Below are 17819 nucleotides of genomic sequence, written 5' to 3'. Positions count from 1 at the left end.
GTCTTCAGTCAAAGAGATTTTCTCTGTGTCCCTTTTGCTGAGCAGGCAGACAAGTGGGTTTCATGACTGGACTGAGAGAAGAGTATTTATTTAGTTCTATACCAATGGAAAATTTCTCCATCTGCAGTGCTGCTCATCAGAGATCTTTGTTTTGTTTTGTTTGTTTTTTTTTTAATTCCAAATGGCTCAATGCTGGCAATGTCTTCAGTCAAAGACGTTTTCTCGGTGTCCCTTTTGACACCCCTTTGTCTGAGCAGACAGACAAGTGGGTTCCATGACTGGACAACAGGATGGGCATGTCCAGCCTGCTCCTGCTTCTCTGCAGTCTGGAGAGCTTTGCTGGTTTGTAGGAATGCTGTCACAGGAGCTGCCCAGGAGATTTGCCACTGCAAGGCTTTGTGTTTTGGCTGTGGCCACACCTCTGTTTCAACATTGTGCAACTGAGCAGTAATGACAATGTCTGCCAAAATGTCCGCCAAAATGTCCAGCTCATGCTGTTCCTTCCTCCTTGTAAGACACACTGTTGCTCCATCAAAACCCATCCTAAAGAGCCTCTATGCTTTGGTTTCACCTATTTGTGAGACTGTGTGGTGGGCTGAAATACCTAATACACAAATCCTTGCATATTGACAAATTGTTCTCATTGAAAGCAGAAAATGCCTAGAGACCTTACCATACAGCTTGAAAATTCTTAAGGAAATACTTAATGATCAACAAAACCAAACCAGCTGTTCCTATTTTGCTGGGGTAATGCAAGCCCAGCTGGAAAAGGAGCTGGACTGACCCCTGCCCTGAGGAGGAGCAGCCCACAGCAGAGCAGGGTGGTGGCACCAGTGCTGTAAACGTCTTTGCAAGAAATCCTGAATTGTACAAAACCAGCACCATTCCTTGATTTGATAATTCTGCTTTTTCCACATCTAGCTACTCTAAAGGCTTTTGCATAGCTCCATTTTCCAATGTACCTGTCCAAGATGGGTGTGTCCTGCACTCAGGAGTGCTGAAATCAGAGTGAGTTTCCCTCATTTTTGATGAGATAACAAGAAAGGCAGGTAAGAAAATTCAACAGGATTGTGCAGCTTGATGCAGAATCCCATTACAAACAGCTATTTTAGATGTGCTCCCCAGAGCAATATTCTAAACTAGTTAAAAATTGATAAAGGAAATAACTGGGCAGAAATATGTTGTAAAGATAGGGACAGATTCTCAACTGGCCTAAATTTCTGTAGCTCTGCTGAAACCAGTGGAGCCTTTTCATACTTTGCTATACTGGTGTTTCAGAATATAAAGATGTCATTTTTTGTCCATCATTAATTATGAGCTGTATTTTTAAAATTCATAGTTAGACAAACAGTTCTGTAATTAACATTGTGCCTAAACATACATTTAGGGTTGCAGGAAGAGGGACCAGTTAATCTAAAGGCCAATAAAAGAGCAATTCACATGAGGAAACAGAAACTGAGTCTGCATGGCATTTTAAGAATATTTTTCTTCTGTATCATGAAATTGAGATTGATTAATTAACCCTGAATCACATTTAATAATCAAGCAATCAATTATGTGTTCCAGGAATTCAGATTTTATGACCCATCTCCCTATAATAGCAAATTACCTTTACTAACTGTGTTTAAGATGGAGTTACCATAAATTTTTTTGACTGCTAGAAGAGCTGATGGCCATAACTTCAGACAGATCAATCAGTTTTGGATAATAATCTCGAATTTTGGAGGAGGACAGTTCTACTCCTAGAATTCTATTAAGATGAATGATAGCAAGTTTTCCTTAAGCCTTGTTCTACCCAGTAGTACCAGCTAGTTAATGAGGGACTTAGAAGTTGCTGGAAATACTTTATTTTTGAGTTTATGGACATTTGATACAGTGCTGAATCCATATATTGCCTTTAAATGTAAAAAGCATAACAAAACTACATTTTCTGCATTAATCTAGATGTATTTAATTAGCAGTAAAGCACGAGGCTGGGAGCCAGGAGGTCTGGGCTGTAACTGCTGTGGGGATCCTTTGCAAGCCTTGCCTTTGCCTGTCACCTGGGAATAAAAGTCTCTCCAGGGAGCATTTGCCACAGTGGAACTTAATTTACTGATGTTTTTAAAGAGCTTTAAAGGACTGAAATGGGAGGCACAGGAGAAATGAGAATTGTGAGGATCTATTGTGCATCCCAGGACCTGGCAGTTGTTAATGATGGACACATGGCAGAAAGTTTACAGAATAGCTTAGATAGCCACATATTTGGGTACTTACCAAACACAAAGCTTGCTCCTGCTGAAATCAATGGAAGTCCTGTGCTAAACCTCAGGAAAGCAAGACCAGCCCTTGTTCTCTGGGTCTGTGTCAAAAAAATGGTGCAGACATGTTGTCAGAAAATTTTCCCACCGGGACTGCCTTCATCACATTGAACTAGAAAGTGCAAAGGAAGAGGGAAGCAAGATATGTATCTCTTTACATGAAATGGAATTTTATTTTTAATCTCAAGACAGGCTTTTCTTGATTGCTGTGCACAAATTTGTTTCACTTTGCTGTTGCCAAATTTCTTGAGCTACTGCCAGTCGTAATTCATCTGAGCTCCCATGTCATGATTAAACACGTTGAGTGACTGAATGAAGATGGGAAATGCCAGTGCACATAAATCACAACAGAATGCCAGTTGTTCTCCATTTGCTTCCTCCTGCTCCTCCTCGTTGTCTCCCAACACCCATGATCAGTGCTGTTTCTTGATTGCTTCACTCATATGTGTTCTCATCCTGCCTCTCTTCCAGCTTAGTTTTCAAAAGCTTCTCTCTTGTTCTGCCAAGTAATCCTTGTTTCTGGGGAAAGCCCATCTGGAACACTCAGGTGAGTCAGAACCAGTGGCTTCCATTAACATTGCAGGGATATATCCACATTAGTGTGAAAAACCACCGGGAAAAACCCATTCAGCTTGGCATTTCAGCCACTGAGAAATGCCACGAATCCACATCTCTCTTCTCATGGTTCTGCCCCAGCAACAGCTCCCAGCACAGTCCAAAGAGTCTTAAACTCACAGCCAGTGGAGGAAAGTGCACAGAAAACTGGGGCTACATTTCAGCCCAGGCTGATGAAGAATCATGCTCTGGGCAGAAGGTCACAAAAATGATAAGCGAAAACACCGAAAAAAAGGGTAAATCGCTCAAGTAAAACTACATCTATTTTGTTTTGTCCTGAAGTGTTTCATTATAATCATAAACTATAAGGTGTTAAAGGGGTTAACAGGCTCTCAACTCATTGTCAACTAATTATCTTTAAGGTGTTGTCATCACATACTAATCGCTGGGTGAATGCCAGTCCCACCACGGGGAGGTGCCCAACCCCAGGGTGACCTTCTCTCACCTAACAGATGCTTACTTCATTAACTTCAACCATCACTTGCACGGAAAAAAGCTTTTAGGGGCTTTCATCTTTTTAAAAGGGCAGGGAAAAAAACCCCTAATAAACTGGTAGCCTGGTTAGCAGTAGGGGACAGCTTTAGCTTCAGGCACCATGGGTGGCTAAGATGTATGAGAAACAGATGTAAGGCCTTTGGTGATAGGTCTGCACTTTCTATTTATTGACAAATGAAACAGGCAATAGAAGGCAATTAAAAGCCAATGATTGCACACAAACAGTGCAAACCACAACAGCAGAGAGGAAAGAAAAGCAACAGCACAGTGCAGCTCAGCTTGTTCAGGGCCAAGTGACATCGATTTGGGAAGCAAAAATGTGAATTCATTGCAAAGAAAATGTTTTGAGTTTAAAGTTGAAGAGGTTTGATAGTTGTTCTTGCTTTTGTATTCTGTTTTTCCCTAAGGGCTGCCCAGTTACAAGGTACTTCCCAGCTGTGTGACGCTGGTTCTCTTTCTGGGGTTCAAAGAGGAGCCTCAGTATTGGTTTTAATTGATTGAATGAATAAGAAAGATAATCAAATGTGAACAGACAGCAAAGGGACTTCATTGCTGTGAATGAATGTGACAGTGTTTTGACACCAAACCTCAAGTTTGACAACTTCTCTATATCTTAATGTTTTCTTAACAGGCAGCTGAGACCTGGACATGAAAAGATAAATTCACATTCCTCTACTCAGATTCTCTAGAGAGATTTATTCCTCTTCATTACTAATCTTCTGTCCTCAGGAAATCAGCTTGCAAGATAGTTTATCTCTGAAAGAACTCGAGGAGTGTGCTCTGCTAACCTCCCTGATCCTAGAGCATACAGATAGGGAATGCAGGGAAGAGGGGATCTTCTCTGTGGGCATTTTAACAACCAGACCTGGGATAACACCTACTTTTCACTTAATAGGATGAAGGTGCAAATCCATAGCCCCATTTAAGTGAGCCTTTATTCTGCAAACTATAATTTTGCACCAGAGGCAGGGAGAAAACCAGCAAACCCTCCTAGGATGATGTTACGGCCGAGCAGAATCTCATTAAAAATCAATTCCTCATGTCCATAAAACAAGTTTATTTTATCTTGTGGGAGCCTGCTGTTAGCACTCACACAGTCCCATTGTGTGGAATTCCTGCCCCTAGTTATATGCCAAACTGCACAGTGTACCATTAACAAGTTTCAATTTTATGCTAAGCTTTTCAATATTTTTGGTGTCATTAACCGCAGGTTATTTTGCCAGCATGTGGTGTCTTATAACATATGTTATTAATAGTGATGACATGTTTAGGTTCTGAAGGTTTAAACAAGACCTCCAATATTTACATTTATAAAAGGGGGAAATGATGAGAGCAGGGCTGCCATTGGCCACTGAAGGCTCCAGCTGTGCAGGTATTCATCCTAACCCTCACAGGTCAAGGCTTGCTGGCCAACTGTTACAAAAACATAATGCAAACCACATTTTATAAGCACCACAAGACAAGGCAATACATGTTAATTATCTATTAATCTGCCCTTTTTGCAGAGGGTAACAGGAGGGACTTGTGTTTGGCCTTGTGCTTTGCAGAACCCCACCCAGCCAAGGCCTGCAGGGATGATGGCACCTGGGTGATGTGGGTGCCATGGGCCCAGGTGTCCAAATCACTTACACTGCCTTAACAGCACAGAATAGCCAGAGCTGGAAGGGATTGACAAGGATCTTTGAGTCCAACTCCTGGTCCTGCACAGGAAAGCCCCCAAAATCACCTGAGAGCGTTGTCCAAACACTGGGTGAACTGTGGCAGAGCTCAAGATGCTCAGCAGCTCTTCTTCACTGGGACCATGACATGAAAGCAAGGTAAAATACACTCACATCTCAGAAAGAGAGGTCTGAATTAATGCATTTGATGCCTTACTGCAGCAGGTTAAGAATATGCATGTGCTCAGTAAATAGTTGTGCTGACCTGCAGTAATTTAAATTTCTGTAATTTGATTGTGTCTCTGGGCCTTTCATCTACAAGGCTTTTAAGCTCTCTCTCTCTGGGAGAGGGAGGTTCTGTTTGAAAAATGGCATTTGGGATTTTTAGGCACTATTGTAAGTAATGAATAATAGTTTCATAATAATTTAGAAATGTTGTTTTTGCAAGCTGTGAAGAAAACATCATATGTTCAAAGTATTTCTAATCTTGCATGTGTGTGTTTGGGAAGAGAGGAGGGAATTGCAGTCCTTAGTACCAGACATAATTAGGATGATTAGTCAGGGCTGACTACACTGTAAATTATAGGGAGCAAAGAATGGTGCTTGAGTGATGCTTTGTGGTGCTAGGAAATGATTCATGTCTAGGAAGGATAAACACAGAGTCTTAAATGAATTATCATATACTGTATTTAGTTCTAGTGACAGAAGGAGTCTAATTTTCATATTTTTTAATTTATGGTGCACCTCAGATTGCAGGCTTAGGATTTTCAAAAAGACACATCCAGCTCTGTTTAGGCAACCAACTAATTGACTTTGTTTACTTGATTAAATTTCCCTTAGAAATTCCACGGGCACTGATTTAGGTTTTTGGTTCCCAAAAAAGTACAGGCATGGAAAAATGCTGCATAAAGTGGAATTTCCTGTGAACACAGAGTTGCTATGTTTGTAACAGGTAAGTGTAGGCAGCAAGGAAGTGATGGTCACAAATGTGCCTGTGATGGTCACAACTGAGCCGCTGAACAGAACCAAGAACATTCCTTGCATAATGATTGTGCTTTTTGTAACAGTGATGTTATTTGCTGTAATCTCAAATGCTTCAATTAAAATACAGGTAATTAAAAATATACATGACCTCACACTGCTGTCTCTGAAATGAGTGGTCAGATAAGGACTTGGTGACACATCACTTGTTTGGGTCACCAGGGAGCCCAAGTCTCTGTTCCTCAAACTTGTCTGGGCATAGCACATGTTATGGTCAGTCAATTTTTTTTTTCCACTATTTTAAATCAAAATTTCACAATAAATAAAGTGAGGGATAAAATAGAGCTGAAATTATCCTTATGGTTTTGTATAAGGAAACAAGGAAAGTTACCTGACACATCCTGTGTTCCCACGCCTGTATTTTTGGCTTCCATTCATCCAACAAATGTTGTGTGAAATTTTTAGGGAATTTCAACCAAATCAGATGAACAGAAAGAAGATTTAAAGCAAGGATTCACAGGGGATCCCTACAGGTTTTATGGAAAGTGATGTCTGTGTAAAATGAAAACTCCTTTCAGTACTTCACGGGAGCTTAGAAAAAAGATAATGACTTTATACACAAGCAGATGGAGATAGGACAAAGGTGAATGGTTTTAAACTAAAAGAGGAGAGGTTTAGATTGGAAGAAATTCTTCCCTATGAGAGAGCTGAGGCCCTGGCACATGATTCCCAGAGAAGCTGTGGCTGCTCCATCCCTGGAAATATTCATGGCCAGGTTGGATGGGGCTTGGAGCAACCTGGGATAGTAGAAGGTGCCCATGGCAGGGGAATGAGATGATCTCTAAGGTCCCTTCCAACCCAAGCCATTCTGTGATGATTCTGTGAAAGATGTAAATAAAATCCCCCCTGAGAGAGAGAGGCAGCAGCAGAGCTTCTGCTGTGCTGACAGAAATGGGAAATACCTGTGAAACATTCACACTGAGCACCCCAAGAAGAGAAGAGGCCTGTGTTGGAGTTCTGATCCAAGTATGAGACACAGTCACAGGTTTCACAAGTTATGGAGTTTACAGAACCCCTTGACTTTAGACTCTCACCCCCAAAAATTAAAATTCCTTTTGAATTCAGCATCATAAAATTGCATCTATGAAATGGAATACTTGCAGTATGGTCAGGACACTGAAGAGTGAATTCTACTTTGTTTAAAAGGCTTGTTTTAATGAGTTTTCTCAAAGGTTACTCACAGAAGAAATGATTTGTTGTTACAGTTGTTAAAAGTCAAGAAAAATCACCCAATTTTTATTTTATTTCTAGTTAATGAATTTCAAAATAATATTTATCGGAGTTTTTCAAGGCAAATGGGCAAGTTAGGCATGCATCTCCTGCTGGCTTTCAGTGGGGACTCAACAATTCACTGCCATATTTTTTCTTCAAAAATCTCCCCCACCACCATGCAACTATTCATTTAGGCAGGGCTGATTTTGTATAGAAGGAATGCCAGAACATTAGCACAACTTGTAAATAACAGAGGGCTCTGCTGGGTGGTGAAATAGGTCCTGCCTCACCACGCTGCAGCCCTCTCACAACAGCTAACTCTGGATTCAGGCATCCAGCACTAGGAGTGCAAGTTGAGAAATGCAGCTGGTGACTTTTTGCTTCATTTTTATTTTTTTCCTCCTCTTAGAAGTCTCCAGGCCAGCTAGAATTCCCCAGCAAGGCCCCCTGCAGACAGCAGGAGCAAAGTAGTTGGTGGGGTAAGAAAATTTTGGAGAACCAGAATGATCAGATCTTCATCGTTGATCCTCTTGGTTCATATTTATTTCTGGTTTGGGAAGTGTCATTGCCTCTCTACAGCATCTCTTAGAGGCTACCTGTGAAACTTTTTGGAATTTTAAGGGTCTTCAAATTTCTCCAGTTCATCTGGTGACAAAAAGATGGGCTGGCACAGTGCTGAGCCCAGGAAGGCTTGGAAGGAAAGTGTGACCTGGCATTCCCGCATCCTTTCACTCAGTGAGATCAGTGGGGTCCCTGCCCTGCTCCCAACCTCAGCACAGGCTCTTGCCTCTTCCCTGACACAGGATTTACAGTACAGCAGTTGAACAGCCTCAGGACTGGAGTTTTTCCTCCTCTTTACCTAAAATTACCCTTTCCAAGGGCTCTGCCCATGCAGGTCACTGTTTTGGAGGAGCACACAGAAATCTGGGGTTTGCAGCAGGTTCTAAATTCTATTATTGCTTTGAAGTCATTACAGTAATCAACACCAAAAGCACAGGGACTCAGATGCACTTCCCTGCTTCCCTCATTTTTGGGAGCTCTTTGGGATCGAGGCAGAGTTCTTGCAGGTCTGGCTCTTCCTCATTCTCACTACATCTTGTCTTCAGGACCTGGGAGCCTTTTCTGTTCCTCTCTTGCACATTTTCTTTATCTCAGCTGGTCCTGGAACCAGCATTCTTCAGGATAAAATCATCTCCTGTTTCCTGCACCTGGTGTCTTTACCAGATCCTGCAATCCCTTTGGTCTCTTCATTTGCAATTCCCTGCCACTGTTTTCTGCTATTCCCTCTCTTGTCAGGTGGCCTCAAGCAGCCTCCAAAGTTATCCAGGTCCGCACCTGAAGATCAGCAGCTGAGTCTTCTTCCCTCCCAGTCCCTGAGATGTTCATCATGCTTAAGAAGTGAGGCAGCAGCTTTCTCCTTGTCCATGGCTGTTCCAGTGGAACAGACTTTTGGCAGCATTGAGTGACCCCTTTTTTATGAGCCCTAAGAAAAGGCACTAAAGTTTCTCTCATCACCTCCTGTGGATTCTGGGACACTCTAAGCCTAAGGGAGCCAAGAAAGAAAAAAGATTCCCTGCTCAGAGTAGGTTTCGTAGCCTCTCAGACATGCAGAGAGAGTCCCAGAGAGCAAGCAGAATTCACAAGCTGTGTGTGGAGAGATTGCCCAACTTGTCACTGAACATGAAATTTTACGGCCTTTCCCTAGGAACGTATATTACTTTAACAAAATAAAAAGACTTTCCCCTTATCAAGCATTATTCTTTTACATTTACAGTTTGCCTGACATACAGGAGTAATATTCCATGGTTTGCTACAACTTGTAAGTTTATGACCCTTCTGTGGCAGATCAGACTAAACATAATTCATTCACAGCTACTTAGAGTTCTGGGAAATAAACCCCTGAACTTAAATAACTATAGTGTGACCTCTGTAAAATATTATTTATGGGTTAAGAACTGTTATTATGTACATATCAAGATATGCCAAAGGTTATAAAACAAACACTAGTCAGCAAACTGCACTGTTTACTGGCCAAGTCACTCGTGGCTTGCTTTCTGGTTATAGTCCTACAAATTCTGTAAATGGAGAAAAAATATGACTTGGCTGCCTTGGTAATTAGAATGAAGTTGAAGCTATTGACCACTAAGGATTCGATAACAAATAATTCTCTGTCATAAACAGAATGCCAAAATACAACCAAGCAATCCAATGGAAACACATGGTGTTTTCCATTAAAAGAACATTGATTGCCACTGTCCCAGTCAGCAGGGAGTGACAGCCCTTCACCCACGACTCATTTTGTAAATCACTCAGGAGAAAGCTCCAAGCACACATGTGATGCCTCCAGAGGGGAATTTCAGGTTCTGGTTTTGATATCTGGCATCCCACAGGGGCTTGGGGAGCACGTGAGGGTGCATTCATTGCTCTGCCTGCTCCTGTGTGATTTACCTCTGTCAGAGCACATCTTGTGCACAAGGCTCCTGAAATGTTTTACAGGCTGGGCTGTGCAGACACATAGATCAGAAATGTTCATATCAGTCAAAACCACATCATATAATTTTATGTGAGAAATCTGTCATGGTTTATTTCCCCTTTCCCTTACTCCCCTGTTCCCCTCCCAAATAATGGTAATAAAAGAAAAAAAAGACAATAAAGGTATGAATGAAAAAATTAACGACTAACTTTATCTGGACAAGACACATTTAATGTCATAGACAGACCCTTCTATCACTTTTTCAGACAGAGAATTTCCCCAGGAATGTCAAAAGGATTTTAATAATTTTTGCAGTAAGGACAAATGTAAGTACCTACACACAGGTGTTCCTGGCTCTCACATAAAGTCCAGTAATGCTCAGCTCACTAAGATCCCTTTCAACTTGCTCTTTAGACATCAGGGAGGGGTTTAGGCATGTAAAGTAAATTTGTAAGGGGAAATAAAAAAAAAAAAAATTTAGCCCTGTGAAGAGAAAATTTGTTAGTAACTCATTATTTTGTTATTAACTATTTTTTCTTGTCTTCCTACAAAACTACCATGTAAGAGAGCTGGTACCAGAATAGCCAACAACTCTGTGGTTCTGATGACCCCTAGAGATGGTGAAAACTAAAATTCTTGTTCTTATGCAAACTTTGGGTTTGCCCTTGGTGTGCCACATCCCATGAGAGCGCCTGCTGACCAAATTCCCATGCTGAGCTGAGCCAGCTTTTTCCCTGGGAGCTGTGTGGGAACTAGCACCTTTCACTGAAATTTTTCAATCCATTTTGTTCAACAGGTCTCTTCTGCCCTACTAGTTGATGCTTTTTCCATGGTGTTTGCACTCAGGGACCTCAGTGTGTTGCATTTCTGACATTTCCTTCCTGACTTGATCCCATTACAGGAGTGACACTGGCAGCGACTCTGGGTATTTACATAAACACCATTTTCCTTGGATTGAGGCTGCTGAAAGATCCCAGTTTAGCAGCAAGGAGAAACCAGGTCTGGCACCAATATGATGCAGTGGGAGGAGTGAGTTTGGTGCTCTATGGTCACTTCTGGATGGAGTTCATGAATTCCAGGGTGATATCCCTACTGTGGATGGAAAACTGGCTATCAGCATGTGAGCCAAACTGCTCACTAAATCCCCCTGAGCTTCCCTTAGAACATGGGGAGTGCAGACTTAGCCACCAGTCTCCAGGGATATGGGAGGTGCTGGAACAGGCAGAGTTTGAAGTGCTGGGTGTATTTTCCTTTGAAAAAAATGAAAAGAGGTGGCATTTCCAAATATTTGGTTCCTTTTGCTAGGTCACAGGTTAATGTTTACTCATGCTCAGTGAGTAAACATTTCCTGTGCATCCATGTCTGTATCCTAGGAGGAAAAACCCAATCCACGGGGAAACCAGGGCACTCTGTGGGCACAGAGCACCTGAGGCAGTGTGAGCCAAGCACAGGGAGCCTGGCAGGGGAACTGGGTGACCTGAGTCCTGCTCCTGGCCCTGTCCCACCTGCAGGGTACTCTCAGGACACCACTTTCCCCCTCTTTGGTCTGTTTTCCTTCTTCCCTTGTGCATTGTCTGTTTTGATGGCAAGCTCTGTGGGACAAGCTGTGTGTTTCCTCCTAGGTGTTCACCCAGTTCCTACCACAGGGCAGTCCTATGCTTATTTCACTCCCCTAAGGCACCACTAAAAAGCAAATAACATGAGAGATCTGAACATTTATGCTCTTATGTATTTAATAAGATGAAATATGTATTTTACATATGAGCTCCTGCAGGTCTCCTGGGTTGTTTTCCTTTACACCCCAGAGTAATTTTTGTCTTTGATTGCACAGGAGGCTTTAACATTTATGTCCTTGGAAGAGCTGGAAGTTGAAAGCAGAGCCCTGTGCTGCTCAGTGCAGTCCCAGCCTGCCCAGGGGGCTGCTCTAACTAACCAGAATCAAATTAAAGTGCATCATAAAATTACAGCATGCTTTTCTGTAAAGTTTTATTTTTACTTTCCTGGGCCTGGCCTTCAGGTTTCATTAGGAGCAGTGCTCAGCAGAGCTCCCTGTGGGCTGAGGGTACCCTCTAGAGGAACAGGCACTGGCAGCAGTCAAACACAGGGATGCTCTGTCTTCCCAGGCGCTTTTTTAAGGCTGATGAGAAATTAAGGAATATGAAATGCTGACTCTGATCCTGACCATTTGTGCTGTGCAAGGGTGACAAGGGTTTTAGGGGTCATGTTAAAGGGAGACTCTTCAATCCTCCCAAAATCTGGGGTTTGTGGTTCCCAGGCCTGATGGGAACAGTGCAGCGCAAAGAGGGACACAACATTTGGTGTTTCCTCCTGTGCACAGTGCTGGCAGAGAATCATTTAGGTTGGAAAAAACCTTTTAGGTCATGAAATCCAGCCATTGTCCCTGTCAAGCCCACCACCAATCCATGTCCCCAAGTGCCACATCTAAAAGTTTTTTGAAGATTTCCAGAGATTGTCATTATTATTCCAACACTTCCCCAAACAGCCTGTTTAGGGCAGTTTGACCACCCTTTCAGTGAAGAAATTGTTCCTTATATCCAATCTAAGCTTATTTTGGTGAGGCCATTTCTTTTTGTCCTATCTCTTGTTCCCTGGGAGCAGAGCCTGACCCCACCTGGCTGCTCCACCCTCATGTCAGGAGTTGTGCAGAGCCAGAAGGTCCCTCCTGAGCCTCCTTTTCTCCAGGCTGAGCTCCCCCAGCTCCTTCAGCTGCTCTTCATCAGATTTGTGCTCCAGACCCTTCCCCAGCTCCATTCCCATCTCTGCACAAGCCCCTCAATGTCTTTCTTGTTCTCTTGTTTCTTGTTTCACTGGTTGTTTTCCAAATTTTTGCCGCCTTTCCCTCTTCGTAGGGATATTCTTTACATTCAGATCTCAGCAGTCTCCAGTTGAATCTCTCTCTTCACTCCCAAACAATTGGAAGGAGTGACTTTTGTAAGCAAGGACATTGGCAACACAGCTGGTTTTCTCAAAGAATTATGGAGAAGCTGACAGTATCTAGTGACAGCGCAACATGCATGCAAAATAATGCTCCCATTCCATTCTCCCCTTGCAAATGCCTAAATTTAAATTAAATTCCCATTGCCTTGCCTTATGGCAGTGCTTCAGTGGCTCCGGCTCGGTTTGAAAACAAAAGAGGCAGCTCCATCTAGAGGTCTGTGACAAGGGAAGAAATTCTGGTTCTCACAGCTCTGCTCGTAGGAGTTTCTGTTGATGCAGTATTGTGTATGTGGGAGAGCTTTCTCCTGTTCAGCGTGGCTTTTCCTTCTGGTTTCTAAATGTTTTGTAAGTTCTAAGATTTTTGGAGCAAGGTCTTGAAATTTTAGAGCAATCCTGAGCTATTCTTATTTCCCCAGCTTATTCAGAGCGAGCTGCAGCTCAGCAAGAGCATCCCTGTGTGTAGGTGGCTGCCTGTGTGCAAAGTTTGGGACAGAAATGGGATGGTCAGGGAGGTCCTGAGCATTGTTTCTCCCTGATTCTTTACAGACATCTGAGAATTTCTCAATGCAGTGTGGGGGAGAGGGCTGTGCTCAAGCCTGCTCTGGTATTTTCTGGCTGAGTGCACACCCTGATCCCAAAGAAGGGAAAAGTTCCCCTGTGGGAAGCACCATGGAGTGGGGATGGGGACGTGCAGGTAACTTTTACTCATAGGTGTGTAACAACAGAAATGTTATTTTAAGTAATTAGAAATCTGCCTGACTCAAAGGGTCCTTGGGATGGCATCTTCATATCCCAGAGCTTTGGGCTGTACTGAGATTTTAAAGATCTCAGTAAAGGGGCATAGAGAGCTTTTTTTTCTTCCTCTCAGTGATGATTAAAGCAAAACCACAGAGATATATCCCCTGCACAGCATATCCCAGAGTGCAGCCCTGCCACAGCACTGTTGTGCTGGGCTTTGGTTCTGAACTGAGGGAAGAGTTCTTTGTAATGGACTGAAGAATAATAATCAATATTCCTTAGATGGAACTCAAAGGTTAATAATGCCCAGTACTTCCTATGTGTTTCTTTTTCTTCTGATCATCCAGTCCAGGTAATTGCTCCCTTCTCCCTTTGAGCATCTTTCATCATCATTATATTCTCTACAGTGTACTCTCATTAGAATACTTTTAGCTTCATTATTCCTAACTTTTCCCTGCTGCCTTTTCTACTTCCATCTGTACTATACCTATTGAAGATGATAGATCTTGTGGTTGCTGGAAAATGTACAGATAAATAGAAATTATTGGTCAATCCCAGCATTTCAGGAGAATGGAGTTCAGCTCTTGAGCAATGAATATGCAGTTCTGGCAGATGGGATTTTTTTCTACTGAGAAAAAAGAAATTTTATGAGAGACATAGCAGGAAACTGAAAGATCAGGCTCAGTCTTGACTGAAAAAAGAACTTTGAGACTTGTTGATCCTTTGCCAGTGTTAAAGGAGTCAACTCAGTTAAGTATTCTCAGCTAATATAATGAGTCTACAACATGTAGTCATAATAGCCCCATAACATTATTACAGTTATTTTTTTTTTCTCCTCTTTAGTCTGCTTAGTGCTAAACAATGTCTACTATTGTTTTAGCTCAGCTCATAGTTCAGTCTTTGGAGGACTTAAAAAAATGCAAATTTAAATTATTCAAGAAATTACCAACACCCTACTTCTTAAGGAGTAACATTAGTATTAGATAAACATTGCAGAGAGCAAGGACATCTTTAACTAGATCAGGTTGCTCAGAGCCCCATCCACCCTGACCTTGAATGCTTCCAGGGATGGACATCCACAGCTTCTCTGTGTCAGTGTTTAACCATCCTTGTTGTAAAAAATGTCTTTCTTTTATCTGATCTAAATCAACCCTCTTTTAGTTTAAAACCACTACTCTTATTGCAACAGGGTCTACTAAAAGTTTGTCCCCATCTGTCTTCCAAGCCCCCTTTAAGTATTAAAAATCTTCCCTGGAGCCTTCTCTTCTCCAGGTTGAACTCCCTCAGCCTTTCCACAGAGCAGAGGAGCTCTGAGCACCTCCATGGCCTCCTCTGGACCTTCTCCAGATGTTCCACGTCCTTCCTGTGCTGGGGACCCCAGAGCTGGATGCAGCACTCTGGGTGGGCAAAGATTCTGGGGACTCTTCAGTGTTTGAACAGTCCTGCTGTTTCTCATGGAAAATCCTGGCATTTTTTATGTTCCTCATGGAAAATCCCAGGATTTATTATGTTCTGAGCTGACCAGAAGCTGAAAGAGGCAGAGATGCTCTTTTATTCTACCCCTTTTCCAAAAGGTAAAGAGAGTGCACACACCTGCCAGTGTGGGGCCATTCCCAGCAAGCCTCTGCTGCTCAAAGGCATAAACTGCACATCCCTGGGCTGCTTAAATACTCCTGGATTTCTTGTCCAACTGGTTCTGTTGCCCAACATGTTAGCACGTGCTAGCTTGGGAAGGAGGGTGGGAAGGAAGTTGTTACCAGAGGCTGATAGGAGGGAAGCTGTACCCCAAGTGCTTGTTTATAGACAGGAGCAGATAAGGTGACTCACATCTCTGAGTCCCCATGCTCATACCACGTGAGACTCAGGCATGGGCATACACAAGAGGCTTTAACCCATGCCCCAGGGATGACAGAAGCAATTTTTAATCCTTGCTTGTACCAACCAGCAGTGTCTTTAGCCTGTTCTTAGCAAAATCTCCCACCTTTTTCTCTTGATATTGGATCTGCCATACCTGCTATCTGCCACAGCATCTGAGTGAGCTTGCAGGTAGCACTGGGCTGATGTAATTTGACCAAATTTGAAGTCCATGCCTGTCCTCTCACCACTTTGTATGTAGTCAAACCATGATAAGATCCCATTTCACAAGTCAAACAGGAACAGGGTTGGTGAGGCACCTCCACTGCAATGCATTCAGATACTGAACCGTGAATCACTTTATTTGGAGGAGTGACCTCTCCTCTTCAGAGGTTAAGCATCAGATCTGCCACCTATACCCTGTGCTGGCTGTGGCCCTATCTGATTGATCCAGGCCTTTAGTGAGCAGGTTGGATCACCTACAGCAGGTGTGCCTTTGTAGGAGAGAGCAACTTTAAAAGTTCCATTAATAACTGCAGTGTGGCTCAGAAATGGAGTTATTTTAATACCATTAAATACATCCAACCACACAGAGGGTAAAGCTCAGTCATCTCACACATTTCCACCTCTGGAGTGCTGGTAGTTGTCTTGTAACACCAATTCCACCAGCTGGAGTCCAGAAGATGGTGTTCCCAAAGAACACTAACGTGTTTCTGGGTGTCTTCTCCCTCATTTGGGTGCCATGGCACTGCAGGTTGAAGAGCACTGCTCAGACTGCTCCCCAAAAGCCACTTCCATGACAAGCTGCTGCCAAGCTTTCATGGCATGTTGACACTGGTGGTGTTTTCCCATTGCTTTGAACTGCAAAAAGGGGAAGAAAGCAGAGAGAAAAGTGGATTAGGGGCTTTCAGAATTCAAAATGTGGAAGGGAAGGGCTTTCATATCTCACATGGGCAATATTCCTCACGTGCAGGCATTTGCAAGATTGTGGCTCTAAGCCTATTTGTCAGCCACAAGGCCAGAAGAGAACTGTACAATTATCTGGACTAAACGTTAATGAGGGACAGAAAACATTCACCCTTAGTTGACACATCAGTCCCCATAAAGAGGAAGCAAAAGACATTTTTAAACTTGAATGTTGGATTTCAGTAGATTGGAGAGAGAAAATAATGAATGAAGCAGAAGATTTTCCAGCCTCCTACGTTCACATTACTGGATCTTTTACTTAAATCTCATTATTGCGTATATGGGTGGAAGCTGCTGACCAAGGAAAAAATACAGAAAAATCAGGAAAGCAGAGGGCACTGCAGATGCCTGGTGCCTCAGAGCTCTGTGGTTTAGAGGAGAGGTTTGTTGGGCTCAGGGGTAGGGGGCTGGCGTGTGAACTGAGTGTCCACAAGGATGCCTTGAACCCATTTCTGAGCATGTCCATCATGTTCGGGAATAAGTGAGAAACTAAATTATAAATAATAGAGCAAGACTGCTGGGAAAGAAATAAACCCCAGTAAACCAGAACAATCAGTTTGTTCTCCAGTGTTTCCTGTACAAGTAATAAAATCTAATAACTGAGTTGCTGTTAACAGTTAATGACCACTGCATTTGTTAATGGACCCAGACAAATGAGAGCAGTTTAATACAACAAACAGGCCATTAGCTGTATTAATGGTTGGCTTGTCGGAGTTAGAGCTCTTATAAACTATATTCTGCAGTTTATAATACCAGCACTTTATAAAATGACCCGGTGTTTTCCAAAAAATAAAAAATAATAAGGATCAGGTGAGCTACAATTTAAAAAAAAATTAGTTTTCCAAAAAATAAAAAAATAATAAGGATCAGGTGAGCTACAGTTTAGAAAATCAGTCTTCATTGCAACTAGAAAAAGCTCATATTAGGCTACAATCTCGTTTTCTCTTTTGCACTGGAATAAATCAGGATCAACAGCAAACATACAAACCAAGCCTGATTCTTGTATAGCTTAAATGAGTGACAGCTTTGCTTTTGACTTCAGTGAGTTATGGATTGATCCTATAATTATTATTATTATTAGAGAGGAATTTGATCTTTTTTTCCTCTTCTTCTCCCTAGACTACAAATGATTCCACATATGGGATATTCAGTCTTCAGCAGCTGTCATTGTTTAAAGGTTTAACAAGCAGTCTTATAGAAAGAACTATAAAAGGGAAGTGGTATAAATAGACTAAAATTAATAGAGGAACAAAATGGAGTTAGTTCCTACTTCAATTGCCTCTACAGTTCTCTTAATTTTTGTATTTTTATAGTGTATTTAGCTGCAGTTTCAGTTACAAAAAGTGTCACTGGCACTTTTTGCAATGGTAATTGTGAAAGGCAAAATTCTTCCATTGCTTTACAGACACACTGCTGAATGTAACCAGTGTCTGGTAGAAATTTAATGTGGAGCAATTTAAGACTTTGCCCTTAAATTGCCAAATGAGGATGATACTAAATTGTTACAGA

The sequence above is a fragment of the Zonotrichia albicollis genome, chromosome 6, assembly GCF_047830755.1.
Source record: "Zonotrichia albicollis isolate bZonAlb1 chromosome 6, bZonAlb1.hap1, whole genome shotgun sequence".
NCBI classification, from domain to species: Eukaryota; Metazoa; Chordata; class Aves; order Passeriformes; family Passerellidae; genus Zonotrichia; species Zonotrichia albicollis.
This window is presented reverse-complemented; position numbering follows the sequence as displayed.